The sequence below is a fragment of the Hemicordylus capensis genome, chromosome 1 (genome assembly GCF_027244095.1).
Source record: "Hemicordylus capensis ecotype Gifberg chromosome 1, rHemCap1.1.pri, whole genome shotgun sequence".
NCBI classification, from domain to species: domain Eukaryota; kingdom Metazoa; phylum Chordata; class Lepidosauria; order Squamata; family Cordylidae; genus Hemicordylus; species Hemicordylus capensis.
In genome coordinates this window covers 306,379,870-306,393,936 of record NC_069657.1, presented here as the reverse complement: position 1 = coordinate 306,393,936, position 14,067 = coordinate 306,379,870, and the positions used below count along the sequence as shown (strand labels likewise).

The following is a 14,067-nucleotide window of genomic DNA, read 5'->3' as shown; positions in this document are numbered from 1 at the left end:
AAGGTTGCAGGCAAGAATCTCTCTCAGCCCTTTCTTGGAGAAGCCAGGAAGGGAACTTGAAACCTTCTGCTCTTCCCAGAGTGGCTCCATCCCTTGAGGGGAATACCCTACAGTGCTCACACTTCTAGTCTCCCATTCATATGCAACCAGGGCAGACCCTGCTTAGCTAGCGGGACGAGTCATACTTGCTACTACAAGACCAGTTCTCCTCTCCAAGTTAAAAAGATAATAGTAATACAACAGTATAATGACAGCACAGATTGGATGCCAAAGTACAGGTGAAACTCAGAAAATTAGAATATTGTGCAAAAGTCCATTAATTTCAGTAATGCAAATTAAAAGGTGAAACTGATATATGAGACAGACGCATTACATGCAAAGCGAGATAAGTCAAGCCTTAATTTGTTATAATTGTGATGATCATGGAGTACAGCTCATGAAAACCCCAAATCCACAATCTCAGAATATTAGAATATTACATGGAACCAAGAAGACAAGGATTGAAGAATAGAACAATATCGGACCTCTGAAAAGTATAAGCATGCATATGTATTCAGTACTTGGTTTGGGCCCCTTTTGCAGCAATTACTGCCTCAATGCGGCGTGGCATGGATGCTATCAGCCTGTGGCACTGATGAGGTATTATGGAAGACCAGGATGCTTCATTAGCGGCCTTCAGCAATTCTGCATTGTTTGGTCTCATGTCTCTCATCCTTCTCTTGGCAATGCCCCATAGATTCTCTATGGGGTCAGGTCAGGCGAGTTTGCTGGCCAATCAAGCACAGTACACTGTATACTTTTCAGAGGTCCGATATTGTTCTATTCTTCAATCCTTGTCTTCTTGGTTCCATGTAATATTCTAATTTTCTGGGATTGTGGATTTGGGGTTTTCATGAGCTGTACGCCATGATCATCACAATTATAACAAATTAAGGCTTGACTTATCTCGCTTTGCATGTAATGCATCTGTCTCATATATCAGTTTCACCTTTTAATTTGCATTACTGAAATTAATGGACTTTTGCACGATTTTCTAATTTTCTGAGTTTCACCTGTATTGATAAAGCCCATGGACAGTCTTGTGTCAGGTTTGGCCATGGCTCATGGCTCATGGCCATTTACCCAGATAAATGGTCAAGAAGATAAGTAAGTGGTTGAGAACAACAACAAAAAGGCAACAAGAAAGATGGATGAAAATGCATACCACAAATATTTTTCTTTTTTAAAAAAATTGCTGGTTGTCACAACATTTTATTTTAACTAGAAGTGTATCTGCTCCAGCACATATTCATAGACTGATTGGACACTGCCTGCACAGCTAAAGCTGTGATCCTCCATACACTTGCTTGGATGATTAAAGCACACACTGGAATGGACTATTAGACTAATAGCTTATTTCAGCAAATGTTTTAACCATATTCTACAATTCACTTCAGCTTTACCAGAGAGATGAGCTGTGCTCTCCACATTACACTGAATGAATCCTGTGGCACTGAGAATAAACTATGATGCTTGTTTATGGAGACACTACCCAAAGGGCACTTTCAGATGCAACGTAGAAGTTCGGTTGAATTTCATCATACTCAGTTTCTTTTTTCATCTGAATGTGCCTCTGAAATTCAACTGAGATTCAATTTGATCGAACAAACCAACTTTTGTAACCAATATTTGTAGTTGGCTTGTTTGTTTTAACTGTGCTTCAATTAATAATTGCACTGTGTCTAAACCAATCCTGTTGGTTTATTCTCAGTTTGTTGCAAGAACTCCACCTCCACTCACAGAGATACCGGCACTGATCGACTGAGAAGCAGCTGAGTAACGCCTCTCCATGGTTTCTTCTCTGGATTCACTCGGGTTAAACCAGCCTAGCGACTACTGACATCACTGCTACCATAAGTGGTCTGCAACAGCAACCCTTCTATCCTGTTGTGTGCTGGGTGCAGACATTGACCAGGGAGTGGGAGGAAGGGCAGAATGACTACAGGAGCGGAAACAAGCTGCAAGCAACTTTCTGTGTGTGGGTGCTGTGGGCCAGCTTTATGCTTTCCCGCTAACCTATTACAAGAAAGATCCATGTGTCCTGTCTTTATATAGTTATGCCATGGCTAGGCTCTGACCAACTGAGAACAGTCAAGGATGGGCAAAAAGAGCTGAAGCAGCTCGTGGAACTTTTCCATGCCCACACCAACAGGGCAAAGCATTTCCAGGAGTTGGGGAGACTAGGAACTCTGGGATTGTGTTCGGGAGGACTGGGCAAAGGGAAGGGCAAAACAAGCCAGCAGCAGACAAAATAAACCACGTTATTTTTTATCACCTGGAGAGTGAATCTCTGCTTGTTATTAGAAACTTAGCATCTGATAGGGCCCAACGTTAGATTTCCCCCCATTAATTTACACCATACATGTTGTCTAAATGCAAGGACATTGATATAGGCTGGAATTTTGAGGCAGCTGCCAAGGGCCCTGTTGTGCTGTCTGAGCTGGCATTCCTGCTTTATTTTAGCCAGAGTTTCCAGGACCTGAAGCTGGGTTACAATCCCAGATTTGAATCCGAGTTTATTTGCAAACTTTGGTTTATATTCAACCCTGGCTCCATGTGACATCTGAACTGAGCCATTGTGTCTAAATGTGGCAAATTGTGATTTGTGTAAACCATAGTTTGTTCTCAGACCAGGATCTAATATTACAATTTATTGTGATTCCAACCAATGTAGTTTGTTGTTATGTCTAGATGCCAGCAATATAAAAGATAGTGTTACAAATGCTATTAAAAGAGACTTGTGTACAATGGTGCCATTACAGAGTTGGTCAATGCAATCAAGAGATTTGAAGCCATCCAATATACAGTAACGGGGAAGGTTTCTGAAAAGTCAATGTTTTGTAAGCATTTGTTTTTGGGAACGAGTACTGGAAAATTATATTACAAGCTAAAGCATTAATATTCATGTTTTGACACTGTGTTTGACAATTCTAGTGGAGATTAATGTTAGGGTTTAGAACCATGGTGGGGGTGTTTGCCCTTGTCCTATTCTTCTCATTTTAAACTTCTAGGAAAACAATAGATAAGTAGGCTTAAACTCTATAAAAGGAAAGAAATGTAACTACAAAAGCAAGCTGCCTAGGGCATAACAATGAAGGATTTTGGAAGATCATTTAGACCATCAGGTCACAAAACAATGAGATGAATTAACTGATTTCATGGCACCAACCATATTCACACCGCTCACCGACTGAGGGTGCACAGGAATAGCAGCCTGGACTTGATCCTTTATTCCCCCATTTATAACATAAGCCCATGCATGTCTCCCCAGAAGTAAGTCTCATTGAGTTCAATGGCACTTATTCCCAGGTAAGTGTGCATAGGATTACAGCCTCAGTGGGTCATGCCACTTTGAAAATTCTCTCATGTGAATACATATAATAACCCCTTTTTATGATCTTCTGGATAAAAGCTATCTTGCACTTTATAAGTTCATGAATTCCATTCATTTCAGTGAGATTTAAGCAAACTTAAATTCCTCTGAATTGTGCCCTTTGTGAGAATATACAGTAATCTAACTGGAAAGGTGAATATCCAGTAAGTTTGTTAAATAACTAATCAGCTTTAAGGCATCCATAATGGATGCTCAGGCAATCTATCTTTAGTTGAGTTATTTTTTTATTTTTATTTTTTGAGTTAAGTTATAAGTTTATTCGGTCATTGACCAGCAAACATTTACAATAAACCAGTACGTATTTTACAAATAATATAACAAAACTTGGCCATAACAGAAATAATATCAGTGTCCTCATTAATTAAAAGATAATTTAAATAAAATTCATCAGACCAGCCAGGCAAATTGTCTAACATAGGAGATAAAAGTCTTAAACGGGGTTCCCTATAAAAATCACAATGAAGAATAACGTGCGAGGTGGATTCTATAACCCCTTTGCCACATGGGCAAAGACGTAAAAATAGCAGAACTCCCTTGAACCTGCCATCCAATACTGCTGTAGGAAGAACATTTAAACGTGCTAAAGTGAGGGCTCGTCTAAATTTAGGGACAAGCACCACATCAAAATATTTAGCTGGTTTAAGATTAATAGCTTGACTCCCTAAGTATAAACCCTGCTTGAGCCATGCACCTTCTTGTTGAACTTCTATATCCAGGACACATTGCTTAACTAACTTCCTGGCTTGCTCAATTCCTACAGTATGCAAATCCTCTATGGAGAGGCCTCTTTAGCAATATCTTCTTTATTTACAATATTTATATCATATACAAAATAATAAACTTATTATTCCTTTGTCACTTCCTAGAACAAACATTTTTACAAGATTACACAAAGCTTGCTTTATAGCCTTCAAGAGCTATTAATTATTATAATTGCACTCTTTATAGTCTTCTGGCCTTCTTGTAAAAAGCTTGTTTGTGCAGAGAATCCCCTTCTCTGCACTATCCTGTATTCTCCTCTGTTAGAAAATTATCTGCTATGCTTTGATCATGCACGATTGAAATGAAAGATTCTTTATCTGATTTCTTTCTTCTTAAACCATAGGCAAGCTTTCTATGTTTTACCAGAGCCTCTCTTCTGGTAACTTCTGTAACTTCTTCCTTACAGTGACTTCTCCAGAGTGATTTCTAAAACAATTAATGTCTCTTCTGAGAAATGTAAATCACTGCGAGCTGGTTCTCACGACTGGGCAGACGGGGTGGCAGGCAAGGCTGCAGAAGCCTGCCTTCCCCACAGACAATCTCTGAGGACCATCTGGGCACATGAATCGTGCGCTCAGATGGTCCGCTGCTGCCCCAGGGAGTGCAGAGGCATGGGGGCCGGGACGCATTGTCCCGGCCTCCTGGAAATCCCACAATGCACCATAAGAGTGCACAGTGCAATGTGGGGATCCTCCCAGCAATGGGAGGGCACCCATCAGTGCTTCATCAGCACCAGTTGCAAGCAGTCAGCACTGGCACATGATCAGGGAAACGTGGCCAAGGGAGCACTTGCTCCCTTAACCTCATTTATGGGGCAGGCTCCCTAGGTGGGTTTGCCGCCGAGGTGTTGCCAGGAGATGCGTGCCTCCCAGCAATTCTTATGGGCAGCCAATCCTGGTTCTGGCTTCCTTAGTCTGGTCTTGGCTACTTGTGAGAACAGCCTCTGAGTCTGTAACAACACAGGTAGCATCCAGAATAGTGTTGCTGCAGCCACAGGTATCTCTACCCTATTTCTGGGTAGAAACCTTCTACCTATCCCCCGTTTCCCCTGCAAGGTACCTAAAGGGGGAGGGGGATTACCAGTGTTTTTTAAAGGAATCTTTCCATTTCTTACAATCCCATCCCACCCAAAGACTCACTGATTTGCAATATAAACCATCGATTTCAAAGAAGAAATGTATTCCTTTTAGAAGCAACTCTTATACTCATCCCACACAATAACAGCATGAATGTAAATCACATTAAAAGATACATGTTGATACATTTAGAGTATGATATGTGAGTGTTCTGTCAAGGAGAAACTATCTCATGCATAAGACATAACATGGAAAATAACTCTGACGAGGAGTTGTGTCTTACTTCAAATGTATCAGGCAGATGATTGCTTCAATAAACTGGGTTTCTCAACAACCTCTGAATTGTTTCAAAATTGTTTTTGTATTGTTTTAAGTAGTGTGTTTTAGATGCTGTTTGTTTTATGTCTTTTTAAACTTGTTGTGTACCGCCCAGAGCCTTTGGATGGGGCAGTCTATAAATGTAATAAACAAACAAATGAACAAACATTTCAGCAACTGGCAGAGGATGCCAGCACCCCAGGACTGGGGTGAGGAGTGTGCCCAAACAGGTGAGGGGTGTGCCCCAGAGTGGAGTGGTGGGCGGGAGCATTTCCTGCTGGCTGTCCTGCTCCCCCGGGCTCATATGGCCTCTGCACATGTGCGGACTCTGCACATGCAAGAAAGCCATCTAAGCCCTAGGAGCACACGCGTAACGACGATCCGGCGAGGGGAGACAGTTGTCTAGGGGCCGCACTGCCTGGAGGGGCCCCCCAGAGGCACCTCTCGTGACTCCCCATTGCCCCCTGCCCAGCCCCAAGGCCCCTCAGCCACTTGCCCTGTTTGCCGTCTCTCCTGCTTGTTCTCCTGGCCCGCAATGGAAGCAGCAGACAAGCTGCAAAGAGCTCCTTTTCTCCCGCCTCTCAGCTGATCGGCGGGTGGGCGGGGCTTCCACGGAGGCCTCCGTGTAGGCCTCTGTGAAGCCTGAACTCGATTAGGGCCCAATCAAGCCAGGAAGGAGGAGGCAGCCAGAGTGGCCACCACTGTTCTCTGCAGCAGAAGACCCCTTGCTGCCCTGCCCAGCCCAGCCCAGCCCAGCCCAGCATTTGCCAGGTAGAGTGTGAACTCCTTTTTGTGGTTACCTTCCCCGCCCGCCCCCTCCCCCCCCACGGATATATAGGGATCTGCTTGCCATAGGGCTTTGATATGGGGGGTGGGAATGAGAAGTCTCTGAATATTTATTTTAAAACAGCTTGGAAAATTTGCTGGCTTAAAAAAAACCTATCTAAAAAGTCCTATAAGTGGCTTGTTTCATGGCAGAAAATTACAAAAACTATTGGAACAAACAGTATTATATTTATTTTATTTATTCATTCATTCATTTATAAATGCACTTATGTTCAAGTTGTTTTGCAACCCAGAAGGTCTGAGTGAGAACTGTGAAGCATGTCTTGTGCTTTTATTTTATTTTATTTTTCTTGTGTGTGAACTGCTCCCCAATAACTTGCAGGGACTTCAGGGTAAATCTGGCCAACATGGGAATGCAGCACCTCCGTTCCAGAGGAGAGGTGTGTTAAAGGGCTTTAAAAGCCTCCTGTGAAAAACCTCCTGGAATCAAACTTGACTGAATTTGTTCAGAATTCTGAGAAAACAAACATAGGTTCACCCTGCATGGTTGAAAGTCTCCTTTGCTAATCTGCAGCGAGGGGCCCATTTTAATAATTCATCTTTCTAGTGTGTTCTAGGCATTAAAAGTAGCACAGATGTACAGTACTCAATGTATATCACTATATATTGTGACGTGTGCGTGTGTATTCAGTGAAATGTATTTCCAGGCAGCATACTTATTTTGAAATATCAGACTTAAATCCTTGGGGGCCTGGGGTGTGCGGAGGCCCTGGACTTTGAGGGGGGGGGGGCCATTTTAAAACCTCATCTCTGGGCCCACTCCAACCTTGCTACGCCCCTGCCTAGGAGTAGAGGCTGGGACAGGGCAGGGAATGCTGGCTTGCCAGGACTGGGGCAAGTGGGAGAGTGTCAGTGGGTAGCAGGATTGGGGCAGTGGAGTGATGTGCACAAACTGGTCTGGAGGCCATTTTCGAGGCCTCTGAATCGTTTCAGACGTGGCCCGGTCCGGCGGTCCAGCGCGGGTCTCTCTTTAAGGGTGGGGGGGTTGTACTTACCCCTCCCACTGCTTTCCCCCCTCCGGCGCTCCATTTTTGTGCAAGGTTTTTGGGGCGGCAGCGTTCCTCCCTGCCGCCCACTGCCCCCGTAGTTGTCTGGAAAAAAAGGAAGTAGCTGCCGCACGCCTTCCGCACACATCACACATTGCGTGTGCAAGTTGCGTGCACACGCAATGTGTGACGTGCATGGCGGGTGCATGCACGACAGCTACTTCCTCTTTTTCTGGCTAACAACAGGGACAGGGGCGGCAGGGAGGAACGCTGCCACCCCAAAATCTTTGCAGACAAATGGAGCGCCAGAGGGGGGGAAAGAGGTGGGAGGGGTAAGTACAACCCTCCCACCCTTAAAGAGAGACCCTCCATGGTGCTGAACCACGCCTCCGCAGTTCCGTGCACATCCCCAACAGCAGGTGGGAGTGGTGGGCAGGAGCAGCAGCAGCAACCAGTAGGATCGGGGCAGGGAGTCAGCTGCCATTTTTATTGTGGGCAGCGCTGTGGGCACTGGAACCTCAAACCTGCTACTGCACAGACTCTGTTAGCACTAAAAATGCATTTTTATGTTTCTTAAAATCCAACTTTGAAGATCAATTGTAAAATAACAATCAATTGGGTCCTGGACGACAAACAAAAGGCACGTTTCTGGCATGCAGTCTAAAGGCTGAAACTATACAAATAAAATCATTTAAATACCAATTCCTCAGTCCGAATACATGTTGCCAACCCTTTAAACCCCTGTTTAAAAGAGAAAAACTTTACACTGCTCTATCTAAGCCATTTTCTAATTGATCTTCACCAAATTTTGCAGAGTAGGTGTCTCCTTTCAAAACCAAACAAATGGTTTTGATTCTATACACAATATAATGTTCAGGGCTTATAATGGTGGAACGCTGAAAACACTCTATTGTGCTAGTATACTGAAATATTAATAGGAAGCCATGGTGGAAAGCAGGGAATACTTGGACAATTACAGGGTGCCTGATTCAGAGTTCAGCTATAACCAAAGTTATGTGAATAAGACATTTAGTAGAAACTTTCTTAAACTCATTTGTCAAAGCAAAAATGCATGAGAATCTCAGCAGGATTGCAGCCAGAGATTTCAGAAATGTTAAAGCATCAAGAAGCCTTGATTTTTAAGTTATTTAGCATTTTTCCAATGTAGCTACTAGGAGTTCCCCCACATACTGAGGCAGCTATAAAATTCTCTCTCACAAGACCAGAATCCCAAAGCATAACCGTTTCTGGAGCTTTCAATTGTTATGCTAGTGATTTTGTTCTTTTAAAAAATAAACTCTAAATCCCTTGAAACAAAAAACATCTACCAATGGGGGAAAATGTTCCCCACCCCCTGTGACAAATCTCTACTCCAGATATGGAGGCTGGTAGAATGCAAGATGCCCACACAGCTTATATGGCTGCCAAACAGCTTTTCCGTTGAGCGTTTTAAAAATATCCCAGAATGCAAATGGTTTCCAAACGCATATCTAATACATGGTTTCTGAATCTGAGCCAGCAATTCCCCCTAGTATTCAGGGTAACAACATTAACCACAGACAACTGTGACCTCAACACAAGATTTAGTCACTATTAGGATTTTAAATATGCTAGCTTTATAACATAATCCCTTTAAAAAATTTCCCCAAAATTTAAGGAGAGAACAAGAAATTATTTTAGTGTTCGTGTGTGCGCATGTGCACGCGCGCACACACACAGAGAGGGTAGACGTAATGCTTCCTTTAAACCATATGTTGCTGTTTGCTGTAGTTCAGATTTCCATGAACTGATAATCTTCCTAATGTAATAAAATTAGTTAACCTTTTCAAGCAAGATTTATGTTCCAAAACAGTGGAATTATATATTCAAAAGAAGACATGATGTTATCTGCTTTTACAAATACTATGAAGGGATTTAGGGCTCATAAAAACATAGCTTAAACTTACTACTGAGCATAGCAAATGACTGCAAAAATAGTTGGTGCCAACTATGGTAGCTTTACATCAGCCTAGACTTAAAACACAGGGTGACATTCTGATGAAGTGACAGTGCAGCAAGAGGATTAAAATAAAAGCACTGCCTGGCTAACTGCACCGATGCATTGGGGAAGGGGCTTATTTTTACAAAGCTTCCCTTCCCCTATGTGCCACCCAAAAATATGTCCCTGAAGGCTATGAAGTCCGCGAGACTTCATAGTTTCATATTTGGGTGGCACAGAGGAGAAAGAGGTTGTCAAAAATTGCCCCTTCCTCAATGTACCAGAGCAGTCAGTCTAGAAGTGCTGTTATTCTGATTCTTTTGTTACATTGGTGCTTCCTTTGTCAGTTACAGACTTCAAAAGGATTGACTGAAATAAAAGAAAAATAGATTTATTTTAAATATGAAGCCTATCTATAGAGATCCATTAGGCAGATTTTGACCCCTGAAATAACACTCTTTGAATTTAATACCTATTCTTGCCAAAATATTTACTCTGTATGAGTGGGCCTCTAGAATTTTTCCAAAGTTGTAATTCTATTTGGTATCATATTATTGTATGTCTATATGTGCTATCCAGATGTGTTTGATTATTTTCATGTGTGTTGAGAGCTGGTTATCTATTCATTCATGTTGTAATTCTATATACAGATGTGGTTGATTGTTTTCATGCGTGTTGAGAGCTGGTTATTTATTCATTTAGCACTTATTTATTTCTATTTATCATTCATCATCATTCTTTGTCCATGGGTTTTTGCAATTTCCCCCCCTCCTCTATTCTGTGGACCCCAGTCTCTGTTTTGTTGGGGGATTGTTGTTTCTGTTTTGTTGGGGATTTAGTCACCTTACCAGCTTCTTTGCTTTTTCTGCTGATGAAATCAATGAAATTTTAGGTAGTTGCATGACTGACTCGCATGGCACTCAAAAGGTTTCTCTTACTCCCAATTGGTCTGAATCTGTTGATCTGAAAAAGAAGTTTGTTAGAACTCAACTCCATGCCCTATATTTGAAAAAAATATGACATGGCTTCTCACATCCCGAGGGGTTTACAGTTGTTTAAACCTCCTACTTTATTTCAACAGGACACAGAATTTTGTGAGAAATGGATTTCGAACCTAAACAAATGCAGTTTGAACCTTATGCTTTTCATTATTCAAAGGTCCTCTAAAGTTGTTATTGATATTAAACAGGAATTAGACGAGTGTGAAACTAATTTAAGGTCTAGCATCTCTTCTGAGGTATTAGATACAAAAATGAGAGAAATTGATGGGGATATTAAACAATTTAAGGAACAACTTCTTTTTAAAAATAATTTTTTTTTACGTGATGAACGTGATTATGATTCAGGCAGAGTTTATAACTGGATGGCTCCTTCTCGGTTTCAACGCAAATCTGTCTCTTGGAGAAATCCTGTGAGTTCCTCGGAATACACTGATACTGATGAGTCTATTCCTTCTGAGGAAGAAGGTTTTTCATTTAGAAAACATCCCCTCTTGGAGAGAGCTGTTAAAAATAGATCAGAAGATTCCCAGCATTTTTCTGCAGGAATCGCCGCCCCCGCGGCCAATCCAGACCTTATTTGTTAACCTAAGTAACAAATCTTTGTCCCCACATCAGCTCAGAGTTTTACAGCTTGGCTTGGGATTCGTTCCTACACCTGTGTACCATGACTTCAACACCCGGGTTGACCTTTTAAGGTTAATTAGATCGATAAAATTGAGGATTTGGGGGGGGGAGTGATCCCACATGTGAGGGATCCCCATTTAGATGGAAATCTACTTTTGTTCCAATTTTTAATTCCCCCAATGTCACCGTTTTTCAACAACTTGTGGAAAGAGATATTGCCAAAGTAGAAAAAGAGATGTCTGGACATCACCGATATCGAGTTAATTTTTCTAGAGAAGATCATTGTGTTTTAAATACACTCAAGCAGGATCCTGATTTGATCTTTAAACCTTCAGATAAAGGTGGTGCCATTGTGGTTATGAACAAGACCGATTATTTAAAGGAAATTTCTAGACAATTGGATGATAGGTCCTTTTATCTTCCTTTAGACAAAGATCCCACTTCTAAAATTATGTCTATCATCAAAGTGGTTTTGGATGAGGCTAATCTCTTAGGTTTCATTACAGATGCCGAATTTTTTTTGTTTAATCCTTACCCTCGGGTGCCTATTTTTTATATTTTACCAAAGATTCATAAGCCGGTCCTCCTAAAGGCCGCCCCATTGTGTCAGGTTCCAATTTCATTTTTGAACCTCTTTCCATCTATATCGATCATTTTCTCAAACCTTCGGTCTCCCTTTCTCAGTCTTTTATTAAAGATACAAAAGATTTCATTATGAAGGTTGAAGGCTTTGCAGTTTCCCAATCAGCCATTTTATGTATGTTAGATCTGGTTTCCTTGTATATGTCAGTACCTCTGGATGAAGCTTGCACGATGGTTGAGGATATTTTGTTAGCTCGCCCTTCATCACATCCTCCCACCTTGTTTCTTATGAAACTTGTCGATATTGTATTTGAAAACAGCTTTTTAAAACACGAATATCAATTTTATGCGCAGATTAAGGGACTGGCAATGGGCTGCAGTCTCGCTCCTTCCATCACTTGTCTGTTCATGGCATCACTGGAAGATAGGTTTGTTTTGAATCCGACATTTAACCCTTTCTATCAGGATATATTAACGTACAAACGCTATATTGATGATGTTTTCCTGATTTATAACAATCTTTCTACCCTTGAACCTTTTGTTGCTTGGCTTAATCAACTTCACAGTGACATAAAATTTACTTATCAGTGGGACAAAGATCGTATCCCTTACTTAGATACCTTGGTCTTCACAGACCATTCTAATAAGTTGGCATTTAGCTTTTATAAAAAACCTCTTCATACCAATGCCTATCTCCATTTCGATTCTTACCATCCTGAACATCTCAAGCGAAGCATTCCCTATAGCCATTTTCTTAGGATTAAGTGAAATTCTACCAATGCTTCAGATTATGTTAGGGAGTCCAAACTGTTGGAATCCCAATTAACTGATCGGGGCTACCCACAACACATTATTCGGAAGGCACATTCTTGTGCCAGTTCTGTAGACCGTCGGTCCTTGTTTCATACTACGACCCGTAGCTCCAGTTCCCATCTTTTTTTGGTCCATTCAGTACACTCCAATGGCTTATAAAATCAAAAATATCATCAAAAGGCATTGGCGTATAGTGGCTCAGTTACCTGGGTGTGATATCCCACCCCTGATTACCTATCGCAAATCGTCCAGTATTCGAGATATGTTAATAAGCACTGACTTTTTATCTCCAAACAAGCATGTTTCTGAACCATTTGGCTTTTTTGCCTGTGGCCATTGTTCGGTATGCTCATTAGCTGCTCCCACCAAGTCTGTACATCATCCTTTTACACACAAATCATTCTTGCTTCTTCTTCTTCTTCTTCTTCTTCTTTTTTTTTTTTGCTAATTGCAGTTCTAAAGCCATTGTTTATGTGATTCAATGCCCATGCAATCTTTGGTACATCGGTAAATCAGAAAGAAGTGCCAAAGTTCGGATTGCTGAACATCATTCTCGTATTCTGCATAAGGTGATAGAAGCTCCCCTTTTGATGCATTATATTGATAAACACCATTCTGCTGATGATATTCGGTTTTTAAATTTTGTATAAGTACTGTGGATCTTCCTTTGCTTTAGCAGATGTCTGTCAGACTCTTCTCCAGAAAGAAGCTTTTTTTCATTCATTATTATTCGACTGTGGTACCTCAAAGTTTGAATTCTGTCAATGATCTGTCCTGTTTTTTATAATAATTTCTGCTTGGCCCTGTTACAGTCTGTGAGTCATTCAGTTTCTTACTTGGGGTATTATTATACATATGATTTGGGCTGGCATGACCTTCTTTTGGCTTCTTTCACATGTATACATTTGCCCTCTTTCGGTCCCTCATTGGTATGGCATGTTTTTGAACTTTGTTTATTAGTTTGTTATTAGCGAAGGGACGATTCATTGTTTACAGTCACCTCTTCAGCTCTATGGGACATAACATGAGGTCAGCTTTCATGATAGGCTACTCCTTTAAGTGCAGTTTGAGCTCTTAGGAACAGCGGAAACACCTCTTGGGTTAATTTTTTCCTCCCTTTATAATCTGGGATAAGTTCTCATTAGTTAGGTGAACCCTGAGGCTTTAACATGCTTTTATAAATTCATTTGCATAGTAATGCTTTTCTACTTTTTGTAAGTCCTTTTGTATTCATCCTTTTGTTTCTTATTAGTATTGCTTTAGTGTGCTATATATTAGTTCCTCATATCACCATTTCAGTTTGTTCCTATTGTAATTATTGCCGGGACAAACAAACTACAGGTAGTTCCTACTTTTTATGTGTTATGGGGGGGGGGGGAAACACACACATTACAACAATTTAAAGATTTTAAAATAATATTTTAAAACAGCATTAAAACCATTAAAACAAGATTAATTAAAAGATATGACATTGTTTGAGATTTTGCATCTATGATATGCTATATCTCTTAGTGAAGTTTTTGGTCTTGGGTACAGCTAAGAAAACTTTTGGGCTTGTTTATTATTTTTGACCCGCTGAGCCTGTTATTAGTAAAGTTAACCCTGAGTTTCTGTATCAGCTTTGATAAGCTTAAAGGCATAGAAATGT

The 14,067-nt window shown here is 41.0% G+C and overlaps 1 protein-coding gene across 10 annotated transcripts in view; it reads right to left on the bottom strand.

Moving 5' to 3' along the window:
* KCNQ5 (potassium voltage-gated channel subfamily Q member 5) overlaps positions 1 to 14,067 on the bottom strand; it is a 576,092-nt gene that overhangs the window by 204,676 nt on the left and 357,349 nt on the right. Inside the window, exon 2 of one of the 10 annotated variants that reach the window (XM_053286873.1) lies at positions 10,248 to 10,354. The exons of the other annotated variants lie outside the window; for them this stretch is intronic. The gene's annotated coding sequence lies outside the window, so the exon portion shown is untranslated. The remainder of the gene's footprint in view (positions 1 to 10,247; positions 10,355 to 14,067) is intronic. 10 annotated transcript variants of the gene reach the window in all.